This window comes from Salarias fasciatus, unplaced genomic scaffold (assembly GCF_902148845.1).
Source record: "Salarias fasciatus unplaced genomic scaffold, fSalaFa1.1, whole genome shotgun sequence".
Taxonomy (NCBI): domain Eukaryota; kingdom Metazoa; phylum Chordata; class Actinopteri; order Blenniiformes; family Blenniidae; genus Salarias; species Salarias fasciatus.
This window is the reverse complement of record NW_021941270.1, coordinates 43,488-56,400: the sequence shown is the minus strand read 5'-3', so window position 1 is coordinate 56,400 and position 12,913 is coordinate 43,488. Positions and strand designations below refer to the sequence as shown.

The 12,913-nt window shown below is 49.7% G+C and overlaps 1 pseudogene; it reads left to right on the top strand.

Annotated features, from left to right (window-relative positions):
- The first annotated feature begins 2,761 nt into the window (after positions 1-2,761).
- LOC115384650 (insulin receptor substrate 1-B-like) overlaps positions 2,762-12,913 on the top strand; it is a 36,785-nt pseudogene continuing 26,633 nt past the window's right edge.

Here is a 12,913-nt window from a genome sequence, read left to right as displayed (position 1 = left end):
TGCGGGAGCGGCGTTTTTTTAGGCTGGATTTACACTTCAGAAAGATGGAGGCTCCTCCGAGCAGCAGACAGATTGAAGAGGGAGAAAATGAGAACTAAACAGTGTGATCACAGACAGTCTGGGTGGCACTGTGGCTCTCTTTTATCCTTTTATTTTTTTTTTTAGCAAAGAATTTGTTCACGATTAAAATCTGATGGGGTCATTCAACCCTTTATTTATGTTCTGTATTTTTAGTGCTATGTTGTCTTTTTTTTTATTGTTTAATAATTCTGTTCTGGAAGGATCAGAAGAAAGCTGCTGAAACTGTGTTATATTTACAATTCGATAAAAGGCAGAGGGGGATTTTTACAATAAATAGAACAGGATGGGCGCATGGACGAGCCAAGACTGGGATCTATTTACCACACACATAGGCTACTCACACACACACTGGCTGAAAGTGATGCTGCCTTCACGTACAGTGGAAATACAGCCCACTGCTGAAGCTGACCTCAGGAAAACCCAAAGTTCAATCACAAAAACTGCCTGAAGAGGGAAAACAGGGTACAGCAGCAGAACAAAACAGAAATGAGGGAAATTATTTAAAAATGTAGGTGATCAGCAGCATCCTGTGGGGGATGGATGGATGAATGTCTCTTCACTACCTAATAAATCTAATTCACTTCTCTATATTTCTATATTGAGCAATAGTTATGTAAAGCAGGGCTGTGCTGGACACGTCCCGTGTTATTATCTAATCTTGTGACTCCGTGCTGTATTTATTTTTGTCCTGACATGGTGCATAGTCCAAAAACCAAGACACACACGCACGCACGCACGCACGCACACACTTGGTGCCAGCGATAATCTGGTGTGTTTAGGTCGGCGTCCAGATTTCTGTGTAAATAAAACTTTGAATCTTTGGACGCGGCTCGAAAAAGTGAAATTGCTTCTGATTTGAGTGACGTTTCCACTAAAGTAATATTTATATGAATGAATGAATAATTATTTATGCTCCTATGATTAATATAGAGATTTTTTTTCTTTATAGTGTATGGCATTATTATTTCATAGGATGCGTTAATAAAATATGCTACGATACAGTAATAGCAGTAATCGTGGACACTGAGGCATTAACCTTTGAACCTTTTTGTGTTAGTTTGGTCATTTCTGTGTGGTTTATATTCATAATTCATCTAGATTCAGCAAGACCACGTGTAACTTTCATTTTTGTGTTCACTGCTAAAGAAATACTCTTTAAACTTCTTTGCTGAGGCACAATACTGCACATATTTGATAAATAATCTTTTTTTCACACATTTTCGCCTCCAAGATACCTGTTAGTTCTGTATGTTTTTGTCCGGGGATTCCTTTTTTCTTTTCTTTTCCCATTTGTGATGCACGACACGCACCGAATAAAGCACAAAGGTTCATCATCTATAAATCATCATTCCATCCATTTAGTTCAGCTCAGCCTCTGTGGTGGAAAAACACAATGAAACGAGTAAAAATAAGGAATATAATACTGGAATAAACTGTAGTAGAGTAACGGAATGCCTGCACTCATTCTGATCTTATCAGGCTGTATTTTATTCTGAAGACTGATTTTATCCTAAAATAAACAGTAACTAACAAAACTGGAACAGGGAAGCACATTTTGTGCAAAGCTGTGCTACGAGCACAAATAAACATAATGAAGCAAATAGTCCAATTACTGGAGAAAGTTGTGTTTTTTTTGGGGGGGGGGGGATCTGTATCCTTCTTTTTAAAGGAGCAAGCTGAACAAACTTATCATTCACATCTCATTCATACCTAATAAAATGTTCAAGACCACCGACCCCACATAGAAAGATTCCCTTATGCTGTGAATATATACATTTTCAGTATGAATTTGGTTGAATCTACACACTGGTCTGCGTCTCTTATCGAAATTGTAATTGTCTCCATCTTTAAAATATTTAGAATATTCTAATATTCATTATTGCTCATTTTCCTGGAGCTGCCCTGATGGCTGATTTTCCCCAAGTGGGATCAATAAAGGCCTTATCTTATCGCTCATCTTATAAATATTTTGCAAGTTTTCAAATGTATGCACTTTAATTATGCAGCCACACCGCAGTGCTCAATAGGATGAAGATTCTGCAGATACTTATGCTGTGATTTTAATCAGTATTATAGCTTTTGGAGATTTTATCCAGTGCAGATGATACATAAAGGTGTTGCACATAGTTGAATTACATATAAAGAATTTCATTCGATGTCTAATGAAGGATTTAACAGTGTCGTTGCACATTTTGCACACTGTTTGTACCAACTAACACTGTTTTTAACTCCAATAACCACATGCTAGAGTGAACAAGAGTTCATTCTGAGAGAGAAAGAGACTCATCGATTCAGATTAGGATGAACAAACTGCATTTGGACATTTGGACACACTTTTTGGTCCAGGAGGAGGAGGAGGAGGAGGAGGAGGAGGAGGAGGTCGTCTGGGTTTGGGCTTTCAGCAGTGGCTCTCTGGGAGCTGCGCTGTCCGAGCCGTCGGGGCGGTCCGCGAACGCACCGTGTTCCTTCCAGAGTAGTACTCGTGCGGCAGTGAGTGACAGTCCCGCTCCACGCGCGCAGCCGCTCCACGCACGCAGCCGCTGCGCACCGCCACGGCTCCCGCAGCAGGCAGGGCAGCCAGGCCGGGGCGGGAGGGGGCAGACGGACCGACAGACCGCAGTCAGATGGGATTAAACGCCGGGAAAGAGCGCAGCCGGGAGTAGTAGTTGTAGGGGAGCTGGAGCCGCGCCGCGTGTGCTCTCCGCGCGCACGAGCAGCCTGGAAAACTTGTGCGGATCCGACACAACAACAGTCCCCGACGGGAAGGGGGAGACCCGCAGCCGCGCGCACAGCGAGCCCGAGCGGCGGACCTCTCTCCTCTGTGCGGGGGGAGCGGGAGGGGGGAGGATGTGTGACCCGCGGCGCTGAACTTCCACAACAAGGCACGAGAACAACTTCTTTATTTTATCATTATTATTACTAGAAATATTTCCCCCCCTCTCCCTGTGCCATGGAGAGCCAGGCGGAGAGCTGCGAGGACGTGCGGAAGAGCGGCTACCTCCGCAAGCAGAAGTCCATGCACCGCCGCTACTTCGTGCTGCGCGCGGCGTCCGAGCGCGGCCCGGCCCGCCTGGAGTACTACGAGAGCGAGAAGAAATTCCGCGGCAAGGCCCCCGTGCCCAAGAGAGCCGTGGCGCTCGAGACGTGCTTCAACATCAACAAGCGGGCCGACGCCAAGAACAAGCACATGATCGTGCTGTACACGCGCGCCGAGAGCTTCGCCGTGGCCGCGGAGAGCGAGGCGGACCAGGACGACTGGTACCAGGCCATGGTGGACCTGCAGTGCAAAAGTAAGCAGCGAGTCCCGCAAAACAACACACACACACACACACACACACACAGCCCACGTGCACGCCCGTCCGATGCGTTGCTTTGCAGGAGAACGTGGCAGTCGCCCGCAGAGCTGCGCTGCAGATCGGGACGTGTTTCATTAACCGTGTTTTCACCCGCACGCGGGGCTTATTAAGAAATCACCGCAGCCTGCCAAGTCAAGTTTACATAGCTGCGGAGTTGGGAGTCTTTTTCCGAGGTCGCTTGAAATGTTTGGGATGTTCAGATGCGCGCTGTTTGTTTTGTTTCACTCTTTAAAAGCGGCTCGCAGCTGTTTACTGAGGCTGGAGTTTTGCGTGAAGACGCGCCCCCTCCCCTCAAACCGCCCCGTGTGGGTCTTATCCTCTCAGCCAGTCCTTATCACTCTGGTGTCAGACTCGGTGTTTGCTCCCACTTGTCCTCCGGACTCCTCTCGCCGCTTCATTCTGAGCGCTGAGCGGAGAGCTTTCTGTCCCCCATCAGCTGCTGACGGTGCAGGATCCAAACCCGGTATCGATCCAGGAGAGGAGGAAACCCAACATAAAGGTGGGGGCACTTCAGTGTCTGACACACCGCTCATGCTGTCCCATCAAATAGCCTCAACTCCCCCCCCCCCCCCCCCCCTTTCAAGAAAAAAAAAAAAAGAAAAAGAATCACCCCAGTGGATGTTTCTGAGTCCATCTCGCTGTGTAAACACAGCTGTCAGGAGCTGGACTGGTGAGCACAGCGACTCTGAAATCACCTGTTCAGCCTCCTCCTCCTCCTCCCCCCACGGTCCAACGTGAGACACCAGACAGGGCCGCCGAGGGACAAGTGACGCAATCCTGGCAAACAGACGCAAGTTCAAGGTGCTTCTCACACACGACCCGCCCCTCTTACATAAAGAGCAGCTGATGGGAGGTGCGGGGGTGAAAGGAGGCACCTGGAGGACTCAGAATGAGGCCAAAGCCGATACAGAGCGCGCTTCTGTTTTCATTTCACGCCGTAAAGATACCGAAGCGCCCGCCGCTGATTTATGCCGAGCAGAAACCTTTCAGCCCAACCTGGAGCTGGTTTCTGAAGACTCGGGGTTTTCAGGCCCGCTCCTCCACAAGTATTTGGCGAGTTTCCGCCAGACGGGAAAGTGAATAGACAGATGTTGGAGCGGAGATGCAAGTCTGAGGGTTTTGTGAGAAACTGGCTTTGCATCCCTTGTTGTTTTTCCCCTTTTACCTTCTGATGTGCAGGACTTCCCTGTTTCACGGGCCGCGGCTCGCGGGTGAGTTTGCACGGTCCTCCTGGGCAACCGGACGGTCGGTCTCCGGCTTCAGCAGCTCTCGCTCTGCGACCGGCGTTGGCTTCCCCGTTGTAAATCGTCCCCGCCGACAGCGACGCGGGGCTGCGGCGGGCCGCCGGCGGGCGTTTTGTTGTGGCTTCACATCAGGGGGGGAAAAAAAAATGAAAAATAGGAATAAATTTGAGGCCACACACTCCTGCAGCACATCCATACTGTGTGTACAAACAGCGGGCGAGCTGTGGCCAGGAAGGGGAGTTTTAGCTTCATGGCCAATTGCATGTGTGAAAATAGCTTGGACACACACACACACACACACACACACACACACACACACACACACACACACCATACTCTGTCAGGATTCTCGACTGTAATGACCCTCCTCCGGTATGCGCAGCTCATACACAGTTTCACATCTATGGCGTCTCTGTGTTGATTGAACCTCCTCTCTGTCGCCCCCCGCCTCGCCGCCTGTGTGAGTGTGTGTGTGTGTGTGTGTGCGCACACACTCGCTCCTTCGCTGCCTGCATGGTGAGATGTCGGCCTCCGGAGACGCAGGAATTCAGGCCGAGAGATGCTCCTCTGCCCGACACCTGAGCGGCTCTTTATTTTGCTTCTCCGGCGCTCGGAGGGGGCGGATCTCTGCTGGAAGCTCTCGTGGAATTCCTCAGTACCTGGGGAACGCGCGGTAAATACGGCGCGGAGGGCCTGGGAAGATCACCTTTAAGCCTCGGAGGAACCGTCGGCCACGGCGCGGCCTCGACGCCAGCCGCCTGGTAATTAAACACGAGCCAGCTGCCGCGCCGGACGGGATCCCGGTTATTTATTCAGCTGAGTCCAGTAAGGCCCTGCCAGGCGCCCAGTACAGTGTCAGGCTGGAGGGCGGCGATTTGCTCGACTATTAGGAGGCAGTGGAGTGTGTAAAGGTTTAACCTTCCACGGCCGTTGCTGACCTGAGAATGAAAGACAACTTTAAAGTCGAGTTAGTTTTGTTTAATGAGCTTGCGCAGCAAGTTGTCGATACAACTTTTGTGTTGGAATTGTTTGTGAAATCAGGTGTATCGGGTTAATGGTTAACCCAAAGCCTGGGCGACCCGGGTTCTAATCCGGGCTGATGGGAGGAAAGGCATTCACAATAAAGCAAACCTGGCCGAGCGTACGGCGACTCCCGGCTCCCCGGCGGGCACGACTTGTTCTCTGCCTCCATGAACCTTTCATTCAGCAGACGGTTGGATGATGGCCGCCTTGGCCTGTAATTTTCTGGCTGTTTGGTGAACTTTGATCGTGAACGGCGCCGTTTTTCTGCAGCTCAAACGTTGTTTTGGCCGTTCGAAACAGGAGAGTTCAATATCCAATATCAGGATGTGCACGTCAAGGCGTCGCCTCGGGGTCGATGAAGTTCTAATCTCATTTGTAACGCAGACTTTTGACACATTGAGAGCAAAATGAATAAACAGCAACTTGATTCTGATGATAAAATAATGGGAATGTTCCTCGGCTTACGGGCCGAGCGGCGCGGTCCGTCCATTTAGCAGGTTTTGTTGTGATATTCTGAGGTTTGTTAACATTACTGCTTGCGTAGAAAATCTCGGCGGATTTCAGAAATCCCCGTTCAACACGCCAAATGAATTGCATTTCAAACACTGAGCTGCAACATCTGTTTCGAAATATAATGATTGGTTACTCAGTCGCCCTCCCCCCCCCCCCCCCCCCCCCCCCCCCTTCAAGCCTGGCCTTGATTAGGACTGCGGATTATCAACATGTAATTTTTTGACACTTTCTGCGGCGCAGAACAGATGCGGCTGACTGCGTCTCGGCATCTCGCTGGGTAGAGTTTATGGAGAAATGACGTGTTTGTCCTTGAATGCGCACGTCAGAAATGCTCTGGAGGGTTTTTCCTCCTCCTGTATTGTTTGGCTGCTCTGGCCCAGGAGACCTGGATCCTGCCACTGGTTCACTGAGCTGACCGATTAAACGTTAAGCCGTGCTTAAGCACTGCTCATCTCCCTAATTAGGCGGCAATTATTGTCTGGAGGGCCGGGGCCCGCTGGTGGCGCAGGACGGGCTGCGTGCTAATGGAGTCACAGATCGGCGGATGGCGTTTGACTCCGCCGCTGCCGCCGGAGCGGTGAGCTGCCACGGGGCATTTCCTCCGCATAAATAGTTTGTGCACATTAACACCCTGTAATTTCATTTAACGCGGCGGAGCCGGCCAGGACCTGGCTCGTCGTGATGCAGCGGCCGGTTGCGTCAGAGTTACAATAAAACACGGCCGGCATGAGTCACGGCGGCCTTGAGCGCTTCTGCTGGGTTTGGGGAGCCGCCGCCGCCGCCGCCGCCGCCGCTGCTGCTGCTGCTGCTGCTGCTCAGCCCGTCAATTAAGTGCTCGGGTCTGATCGACAGCAGAGCGAAAGCCGGAGGCAGCATGATCCATCTCGTCAATGAGTGCCGATACGTTGAGCGGGGCAGAGCCGCGGGGCTTTAAACGCCAGTAACGCTTTATAGTGGGCCGTATCGATCGCCCGTCGGTTATACGAGGCCCTTTAGTGGTGCTGCGTAATGGGAGGGAGGAGGGGGAGGGGGAGGGGGGTCAGGAAGTTCGTCGGTTGGTATTTATCAGCCCGTGCAGTGAATGCATTCGAAACACGGAGACAAATTAGTGGGGAAAAAGCTCCTCATTATCCGCTGTGCTGCTCCTGTGGGAGCAGCGTATGGAGCGCTGCGCCGCCCGCCTTTCTGTTTGGTTTGATTTCTCCACTTTATACAGCCCAGTGCGCCGAGGCCCTTTAATCTAATTTAGTTGTTTTTGTTGTCCCTTAATCGACACTTTGTTTTTTTTTCACGCAATGTATGTGATAGAAATAATTTTCCCAATTAATTAACGTCCCCGGGAGCTCGCCCAGGGTCTTCGTGCTCGTCCGTCCGTCTGGAGCCGATCCCGGCGGACGGTGGACAGGAGCCAGGTGCGCGGACCAGCAGCAGTCCGGCACAGCGGAGACCCAGACCGTCACTGTCCAGTTTAGATCCACTTATTAATCTGAAGTGTGAATATTTGGAAAACCAGAAGATCTATATACTAAGATCGAGGTGTGTGAACATGGTAGCAAGTTGTGTTTTACCCCGTTTCCGGTTGGATCCTTTTCGTTGTGGCGTAATCGGACACCCAAAGCGCAACAGAATTCTCCTTTTCCACTTGAAAAACATTGTTGTGTAAACGGGGTCGGTTTCGTCCAGAAACCTGCAGGAACATCGACGTCAGCTGCTGATTGAATGGAAGTGTGTGTGTGCGCCCGCGGTGTACTCTGCTCCCATCGCCGGCTGGGATCGGCACCAGCAACCTGCCATCCCGGATAAAAAGTAGCGTTTGAAAGAAGCGTTAATATCGGTCAGGGTGACGTCGTCCGTATCAGCGCGGCGTATTGACCGCCGTGGTCGTGGTACTCCGAAGTGCTGTTATTGCAAAACACAGTTTATTCACTTTGGAAAATTTGAACAAGAAGTTAATGTTTTTCTAGAACGTTTTATTTTCTTAGGAGCCCATTTCGGAGATTTAGAAAGCTGGAAATAATCCAGATTGTAATAATAGAGCAGAGCGCTGTTCGCAGGGCGCCGGCTCTCGGCCGTCTGGAGGCGGCGCGTTTCGTCACTCCGAGCCAGACGAACCCGTCCGGCGTCCAGGCCGTCGCCGGACGACGGCTTCTGCTGACTCGCACTCCAGTTTTGTGCGATTGTGTGTGTGTTTTTCTTGGGTGTGTACCTCAAGCAAACACAAACCACATGTGAAATCGACCTCAGGCAGTGGATGGTGTTGGGGAAGCATTGTGTCCTGGAGTGTGGGCCCTCATGGAGGGGAGGTGGGGGGGATTACCAAGAGGAGAGATGGATGAAGAGTCTGGAAGTGGAGGAGATGAAAACAGCAACTGTTTTCCTTGCTTGGTGGCTCACTTTTCTCTCAAATATGTAACAAGCTTCATTAAAAAAGAAGAGAAGTCCACAGCTGTCTCCGATCTTTCTGCGCTGACAGAGAAGCCAGGGTGGTATTGGAGAGGTGGGAGGGGGCACAGTAGTGAAGAAAGGGGGTAGAAAACGGGGTCTGAGCCCTGGGAGTGCTGTGTTTCGTGGCGCTGTGGCGCGGTACAGCGTGTTCGGGCAATGAGGTCAGAATTTGAAGCAGAACCTTGTGGGAGCCGAGCGGTCCGTCGCCAGAGCAGCTTCCCCTGATTTACGGGCTGCATTAGCTTAACTACGACGACGGACCGCCGTAAATTCCGGCCGTTGAACTTTTTTCTTCGGCAATCTAATACACATTACTTAAAGAGTAACTGTAACTGTATTGCTCTTTAAAAAAAAAAAAAATAGAATTTGAAAAGACGATGCGGAGGAGGAAAGACACCCGGCGGCCAGTGGCTCACAGCCTGAGACCTACTTCCTTAGCGATGGCGTGATAACCATAACAATAATCAGCCTGTCACTCAGCGACGACCTGTAAATATCCCAGCATGCATCTTGCAGCCTCGGGGGGTAGATGGAACTCCGCTACGCCCCATAAACACCCATTTACCTAAATCGCTGTAAGGCAATCAGAAAGGAGGGGAAACTCGTTACCAGTAGTTTGAATTTAAAGCAACAATTAACACAGATTTCTCCCCTTGAAAAGGATGCCGTGTGGCTGTTGTACCGATGCCACAGTTTCAGAGCGCATGACCAATTAAGCGCATTGTGCGCCGTGAGAGTACATGTGGGAAAAAGGTCAAACCGTATAGCTCCCAGCTACCGAGGGAGAAGCACGCCCAGCGCTGCGAAGCGGCCATCGACGGAGACGTTGCCTCGGGTCCAAACGGAGTTAGATTACAGCCCCTTGATTTACAGCCGATGATGCGGAGACAGGCAGCTCAAGCACAGCAAATACACCGGCGTGAATACACACCAGTGTTGCCGGTCTGCAGGTTTCACTGTGGTCGCAGTGAATTTGGGGTAAACAACTTGAGCGTGAATGGGGCACTGTGAGTTGTTTTTCAGAATGCTAAAAAAAAAACAAACAAAAATAAAACGCAATGCTAAAACTTGGAAGCGCCTCACCTTGTGCGAACTCTCCGACACAAAACGCTCACCGCCCTCAAGGTTGCGTCAAGGTTGGCCCAATGTTTTTTCCGCACGCATCGCCCTCATTCGACCAGCAAGCCCCACGCAGCTGCTTCATTACCTCCAGGTGTGTTTTGCTTTCATCTGCATCTGGCTTCGCTTCTTCCAGCCCATCTCCGGCTGAGGGCCATTGTGTGCGCACGCTTTCCTGTGGGATCATTATGTTGTGTGCGGAGGGGTGGCGTTTCGCCGCACGGAAGCTGACCGCCTGATAACCTTTTGTCATGCAAAAAAAAAAGAAAGAAATTACATCCATCTTCAGTGAGCGGCGTTAATCGCCAGCATCTGTGTGCGTTTCGAGCTCAGCTTCGGCTTTACACGACTCGGAACAAGGTTGGTAATGTTCGGTAACTGTGAATCAGTAAAGGGTGATTCCAGCAAAACCTCTGAAAAGCCCTTTTCGTTACTTTTTAGCGCGAGCGCAAAGCCACAGCGGCCCCGAGATCAGGGGTGTTTGTGTGTAGCGTGTGAGTGGAAGTGCTGTTGAGGGCACAGCTGAGGTTTAAGGCTGCACTGTACTCCAAACAAACGGCACACTTGTGCTCTCCTCCAGACACAAATTGGCTCTTGAAAGGGGGAAAATACTCTTTCAGAAACATGCTGCTCTGCAATTTGTGTCGATTTCCAGAAGCAAGGGCAAAAGAATTAATTTTGAAGAGCCTGTAATTAGATGCTTTAAAGCCAGGCATTTCTAAATAAACTCCCCTCCCACCTTCTTCCCCTCCTTAATGGCGTTCCGATATCTTCTTAAAATCTCCGGCTGTCCCTCACTCCCTGCTGAAAAGTCCCAAAACCGTCTCTTCCTGTTGTAAATCTAAATGGAGGAGGCAAACGGCGTAGAGGTCCTCGCACACGGAGCGAAGCAGCACATGAAACGGCCATGCACGGCCTTGAGTGAGTCATCTAATGCAGGGGGAGTGCCTCCACACACACAGCCACGAAGCCGCAGCCTCGCCGGCTCTCAACAAAACATCTATTCTGGGTCTCTTTCAAGTCCGGAGCGATCCTCTAATTTTGGGGGGGGAAACAAACTGGAAGGAGACGCAGCGGCAGACATGTCAGACTTTCTCTTTTTCGTAATAGTCAGGGAAAATGTTTTTCGGGAAGCGGAGCTGGGGAAACGTCCGTCACGACGGAAGTTGAGCCGAGGCTTCTCGTCTACATATGGTTGTCATTGTAGGATTTGCAGCAAGAGGCATGGGAACGGAAGAGAAAAACGCATGCATCCGTTTGGAATGCTGTAGCCGTGCTTCCATTGTGATCAACGATATGAAGCTAAAGAAATTTAGCTTGGAGAAAAAAGCCGCAGAAATGTAGACACAATTTTTTTTGTCTATCAAAAGCTCATTTGTTCATCAAAATGTCAATATCCCAGATGTGTGCGGATAATGAGGCAGGTGCTCTGGCCCACAGTCATTGCACAAAGAACATCCGTTCCCACGAAGCGAACAGGTGACTCTTTTTCTGTAGGTTTGTTTCTTCAGGCTTGACACGCAGTTGATTGATTTCGCGTTGTTTATGGTTGCCGTGCTCAGGCATATCCACTCTGGCAGCTTGACAGGCGAAGACTTCAGAAATGTGGAGGACTGTGGCCGTGTCGCAGGATCTTTTTGAGGGTGGCTCCTTAAAGAAGAATAAGAATCCACCCTAAGCATGACTCACTTAATGATATTCCCATAATCCCTTTCAGTAACAGATGTGAGGTCCTTTGTTGTTGGAAGTGAACGTGCTCGGAGGTAAATCTCCAGTAGATTTGGAGGCTGTTTCAGAGTTCCACCGCATGAGAAAATAAGGGACTTTCCTTGAATCATGGCCACGTTTCTTGCTTTAGAACTGTAAAGAAAACACAGTATTAAGAGACCAAACAGCCAGGCTGATATTAAGCAGTTAAATGAGTCCATTGCCTTTGTTTGGTCTTTCCAGACCAGAATCAACTCTCCCAGAGGCAGTCTTCTCCTCTCACCCCACTAATTCTGCTACTGTCTGAATACGGGACACTTAACACGAAGAGTGAATGGACTGTCTGCGCTGCCGTTAAAGGACCCCACATTTATTAGTTTACAGAGCCTGTTTATTGTCAGTAAAGCGGCTCCTGAAAATAGCTTTCAGAGTGCTTTTTGAGTGCTAGCCCTCGGGTTTCCTGCCATAAATTTGCATTGTTTGCTTTGGTATTGGAGAAGATTCCATTGTCAAGCATTTTCCAAGTTGACTCACTCTTGTTTTTTTCCATAACTGTCTTTTTTTTTCTTCATAGTCATCATTCTTTAGCTGTACTTCAGTTGTCAACAGTTTCATTTTCTTACACTAGTGGTGTATGAACCCGCGTGTCTGTTTGCTGTTGACAAATGAGACCCCAGGTATGGAGCCCGCAGGTACAGCGAGCCAGTTTTGCAAGCCACTGCATGCTCGGCCTGTGCTCAAATCTGGCTTAAAAATCTACGAAAAGCTCGGTATCAGCACAGCTTGCATAATAAAGGCACCCTTCCCACAGCCAACAGATAAATAGTGGTAGTTTCATGTGGTGTTTCCTTTGTTCCGAGATGCGTGAAGGTCATGATGGCACTTTTCGGCTCAATTTGTGCCAGCACTCTATATAAATCCCCCTCATATAACACTGAATTATTAACTGTCTATTCCAACAACCTTCTAATGTCTTTTTGTCCCCCTTTTTTTGTTTCTGTAGGTAAAAATCCCACTGACAGTGATGCTGCGGGCGACTATGGAGTTCCGAATCCTGGACCAGCGTTTAAAGAAGTGTGGCAGGTGAAGGTGGCCTAAAGGCTTGGGTCAGGCCAAAACTTGGTCGGCATCTACCGCCTTTGCCTGACTGACAAGACGGTCAACTTTGTGAAGCTCAACTCGGACGCCGCCCGCGGTGGTGTTGCAGCTGATGAACGTCCGACGCTGTGGCCATTCGGAGAACTTTTTTTTCGTTGAGGTGGGACGTTCTGCCGTCACGGGCCCGGGAGAGTTCTGGATGCAGGTGAGGCTGTAGTCAGAAATCCGTGCGAACAGTTCACTTCCTCTAAATCTCATGGTGGACTTAAATTTCCAAATTGCTGTTTCATTATTTTAGTAAGAAATTGTAATTCTTTGAAAACCTGT